Raw genomic sequence first — 5,116 nt, 5'->3', positions numbered from 1 at the left:
CCCCCCGCGCCCCGCCCCCTGCCCGCCCGGGGGCGGGGCGCCGAGGCCGGGGCGGGGCCGGGGCCGGGGAGGGGAGGGGAAGACTGAGGAGAGGCTCAGAGACAATGGGGGGGGACGGCACGGTGGGGGAACGGTGCGGGGTGCGAGTGCCGGAGAGGAGAGGAGTGAGGAGGGCGGGAAGGGGTGCGCGGGAGGGCGACAGCGTCGTGGGAGCAGGTGGGGGCTCTGGGTGAGCGCGGGAAACGAGGGGTGTTGGGTAAGGGTGCTGCGTGCGAGCCCAGGTGCTGCGCGCGAGGTTGCAGGGTTGCTGGCATGCAGGGTGCGTGCGCTGCGCGGAGGGGAGGGTGGCAGGGTGTTGCTGGAGGCAGTGAGAGGGTGGGAGCGTGGGCGTCGTGGGGTGCGGTGTGTGCGAAGGGAGAGCGTGGCCAGCGTGACGGGAGAGCGTCAGGAAGGGAGTGCGACGTGGGAAAGGTGAGTGTGAGAGGCGTGCTGCGGGCAGGTGGGTGTCTAGAGTCTAGCGAGAGGCTGTGAGATGAGCCGCCGGGACAGGGGAGGTTTCAGCGGGAGGTCCGCAGGGTCTGGAGGTCGAGGCAGATCAAGGATCTCCCAGGGCAGGGCGAGGCTGGGGCTCAGGAGTGGGGCGGGGTTAGTTCCCTCCCTCCCTCTCTCCTGTCCTGACCTGAAAACCCCGTGTTTCCGCGTCATTCCCCGGGAGGGGTCCCCTGAAAGTGAACTAACTGGAAGGAAGCCTGAATCGTGGGTCCCAGGAGGGAGAGGCTCCTGTGAACACCTTCCAGACTCTGGCGTCCCCTTTCCTCCCTGCTGTCTTCCTGCCCCAGCCTCTCGCCCTCTCTCTGCATGTATTTGCCTCTGCCCTTCCTCTCTCCCCATCTTTGAGGCTGACTCATCCCTCCAGGCTTAGATCCCTTCTCCCTTCTGGGAGTGGGTTTCCCTGAGCCCACTTCTGTGACACCCTGTAAACCTGATGCGGGATCATTACCTATGGAACCCAGAAAGAGTGAGAAACCATGGAAAGAAGACCTCGACCTCTCTCATGCCCATTTGTCAGGTAATCTGAGGTCCAGAAGTGCCAATTATGAACGTCTTTCCTTCCCCCCTCCCCCGCCCAGACGGAGTCTTGCTCTGTTGCCCAGACTGGAGTGCCGTGACACAATCTCGACTCACTGAAACCTCTGCCTCCCGGGTTCAAGTGATTCTCCTGCCTCAGCCTCCCGAGTAGCTGAGATTAGCCCGCCACCACACCTGGCTAATTTTTATACTTTTAGTAGAAACGGGGTTTTGCCATGCTGGCCAGGATGGTCTTGAACTCCTGACCTCAGGTGATCCACCTCTGTGGGCCTCCCAAAGTGCTGGGATTATAGGCGTGAGCCACCATGCCCAGCTGGAAATCCTTACGTTTTATTCCTACTAAACATTTTTACATCCAGGCCCACAAGGGACTTCAGAACTTCGCACCCCCCTCACACACCTTTTCTGTCCTCAGTGCCCAGCTTCCAGTATCCTTTCTGACCTCAAGACCAAAGCTACCATCAACCCTTGTGTCCCAGGACCATGGCTCCCAGCATCCTCTCTTTCCTCAAGGTCCTAGCTCCCATCAACTCCTGTGTCCTCAGGACTATGGCTTCCAGCATCCTCTCCATCCTTGGGGTCCAAGCTCCCATCAACCCCTGTGAAGCAGGATCATGGCTCCCAGCATCCTCTCTGTTCTCAGGGTCCAAGCTCCTATCAACTCCTGTGTCCCCAGGACCGTGGATCCCAGCGTCCTCTCTGTCCTCAGAGCCCAAACTTCTAACTGTCCCTGTGTCCCCAGATCCATAACCCCGAGCAACTTCCTTCTTTTTCAGTCCTCAGCTTCCCAGCTTCTGTAGACTGGGGAAAAGATAGTCTCTAATCCTCCTTCCAGGGCTCACATTTTGTGACTTTTGCTAGATGGGAGAGGAATGTTTGACCTGCCTTTGGGATACTGGTTCAAGGGGTAACTAGTAGTTGTCTTTTCCTGCAGGAGCCAAAAGGCCCCCTCACTCAGGACTCTGACAGATGTCTCCTGCTCCAACTGAAGGGGAACCTTGGGGGATGTTTGTTTGGTTCTTATCTGTCATCCTTAAGTCCCACCATTCCATATGAAGACATCATGAGAGTAGCAGTCCTGACAGGCGCATTGGCTCATGCGTGTAATCCCAGCACTTTGGGAGGCCAAGGCGGGCCGATCACTTGAGGTCAGGAGTTTGAGACCAGCCTGGCCAACATGGTGAAACCCCGTCTTTTCTTAAAAAAAAAAAAAAAAAATTAGCCAGGTGTAGTGGCACGTGCCTGTAATCTCAGCTACTCGGAAGGCTGAGGCAAAATAATCCCTTGAATCTGGGAGGCAGACGTTGCAGTGAGCTGAGATCACGCCACTGCACTCCAACCTGGGTGACAGAGAGAGACTCAGTCTAAATAATATTAATAATAAAAAATAGAATAGAGGTCCTGTCCCCATCCTACTCCAGGGTACCTTGTCCATTAGGGATTTAGTGCAAGTGACAGCAAGTCCAACCCAACTGGTTTGAGAGAAAGAGAACTGGTTCACACATAACAAAAAGTCCCTGTATGGTTGGCTTTGGCAAGGTCTGTCAATCTGTGTCCTAAGGATGCATGGCTCCCCTCCTGTAGCAAGATGGCTGGCAGATACCCTTGGGGCCAGATTCACATTTGGGGTGATTAAGATTCTGCAAGAGAGAGACAACCTTTATTTCACACAGCTTTTCAATTGTTTTCTGTCCCTGGTGAGACTCGGAGACCTAGCTCTTGCTTGGTTTCTAAACTTTCAATAACACCGTTTTTGCTTAAGTCAGCGCAAACAGATTTTATTTCTTGCAACCAAAGATTCCTGAACAAAAACTTCAGAGTCATTAACAATGAAGTCCTGATCACAAGCTATGGTATAGGACATGAGAAATTTGTCCCTAGCCTCAATATCTGCTGGAGGGCATCATGGAATAAGTATTTCTATCCTCTGATGCCCACTGTAGGGCATCATGGGATATATAATCCTAACCTTCAATCTCTGCCATAGGGTTTCATCGACAATGCAGTCCTAGCCTCAATATGTTGTAGGGAATTATGGGAAAGGTGAAATTATCCTCAATTATAATACGGAGTATCTCCGAAAATGTCATTTTAGCCTCATCTCTGCTGTAGGGTATCATGGGAGATATACTTCTGGTCTAATTTTTGTTGTAAGTTGCCACAGAAGATGCAGTTTTTCCTTTCCTTCCTTCCCTTTTTTCTTTTCTTTCTTTCCTTTCCTTTTTTTTTTTTTTTTATTTAGAGACAGGGTTTCTTGCTATGTTGCCCAGGCTGGTCCTGAACTTCTGGGCTCAAGCAATTCTCCTGTCTTGGCCTCCCAAAGTGCTGGGATTACAGGCATGAGCCATTGCACTCAGTCCCTTCTCTCCTTTCTTTCATCACCTGCCATGTTCCAGGCACTAGAAATAAATTATCAAGTAAATAAAAGGCCTTGCCCTCCATGGCAATTATAATAGGGAAAGTTAGCTAAAAACAAATAAAAATTACTGTTCCATTTAACCATCGCTGAATAACAAAATACCCCAGAACGTAGTGGTGTGAAACAACAACCTTTTAATTTTATGATTCTATGAGTCAGGAATTGGAAGAGGATTGGTGAATATCTGCTTCATGATGAACTGGGGCCAAAAATGAACCAGCTGGAACAGCTGGAGATGGAGGGGAGGGGCACCAAGGGCCATATATCTAAGGCTGGTGGTTGGTGTTTTGGGTTTTGAATAGTGTCCCCCAACTAAAATATATGTTGAAGTTCTAGCCCCTGGTATCTGCACATGTGACCTTATTTGGAAATAAAGTCTTTGCAAATGTAATTGACTTTTTTGTTTGTTTGCTTGCTTGAGACTGAGTCTCGCTCTGTCACCCAGGCTGGAGTGCAGTGGCATGATCTTGGCTCACTGCAACCTTCACCTCCTGGGTTCAAGCGATTCTCCTGCTTCAGCCTCCCAAGTAGCTGGGATTACAAGCACGTGTCACCATGCCCAGCTAATTTTTGTATTTTCAGTAGAGACAGAGTTTCACCATGTTGGCCAGGCTGGTCTCGAACTCCTGACTTCAAGTGATCTGCCCACCTCAGCCTTCCCAAAGTGCTGAAAAATTAGAAAGTCTTGGGGGAAGAACCATTGGAAAATCCAATGATTGATATGGGGTTATAAGGAGAGATATTTGGAGACATAGCCACAGTCCTAGGGAAGGTGGCCATGGGAAGACAGAGGGAGGGATTACAAGGATGCAGCTACAAGCCAAGGAATGGCAGAGATTGCTGGCAGTCCCTCAGAAGCAAAGGAGAGGCAAGTTCTTGGTTCTTTCCCCAAGACTTTCTAATTTTTCTTTTTTTTGAGACCGAGTCTCACTGTTGTCAGCCCCAGCTGGAGTGCAATGATGCGATCTCGGCTCACTGCAACCTCTGTCTCCCAGGTTCCAGCAATTCTCCTGCCTCAGCCTCCCGAGTAACTGAGATTACAGGCGCCCGCCACCATGCCCGGCTAGTTTTTGCATTTTTAGTAGAGATAGGGTTTCACCCTGTTGGCCAGGCTGGTCTCGAACTCCTGACCTCAGGTGATCCCCCCCACTCCGCCTCCCAAAGTGCTGGGATTACAGGTGTCAGCCCCCAAGACTTTAAAAGCATGGCTTCTTCCCCTGACGCTTTAAAAGCTTGGCTCTTCCCCTGAGACTTCAACACCTTGGTTTTGGACATTTAGCATTCAGCACTGTGGGAGAACAAGTTTCTAGTGTGTGTGTGTGTGTGTTTTCATTTTATTTTATTTATTTATTTATTTATTTATTTTAGACAGAGCCTCATTCTGGTGCCCAGGCTGGAGTGCAGTGGTTCAATCTCGGCTCACTGCAACCTCTGCTTCTCGGATTCAAGCAATTCTCGTGCCTCAGCCTCCTGAGTAGCTGGGATTACAGAGGAGAGCCACCACAGCCAGCTATTTTTTTTTTTTTTTTTTTTTTTTTTTTTTTACTGAGTCTCAGGCTGTTTCCCAGGCTGGAGTGTAGTTGCTAATTCATTGTTTCCATCGGTATG

This window comes from Piliocolobus tephrosceles, chromosome 21 (genome assembly GCF_002776525.5).
Source record: "Piliocolobus tephrosceles isolate RC106 chromosome 21, ASM277652v3, whole genome shotgun sequence".
Taxonomy (NCBI): Eukaryota; Metazoa; Chordata; class Mammalia; order Primates; family Cercopithecidae; genus Piliocolobus; species Piliocolobus tephrosceles.
This window is presented reverse-complemented; position numbering follows the sequence as displayed.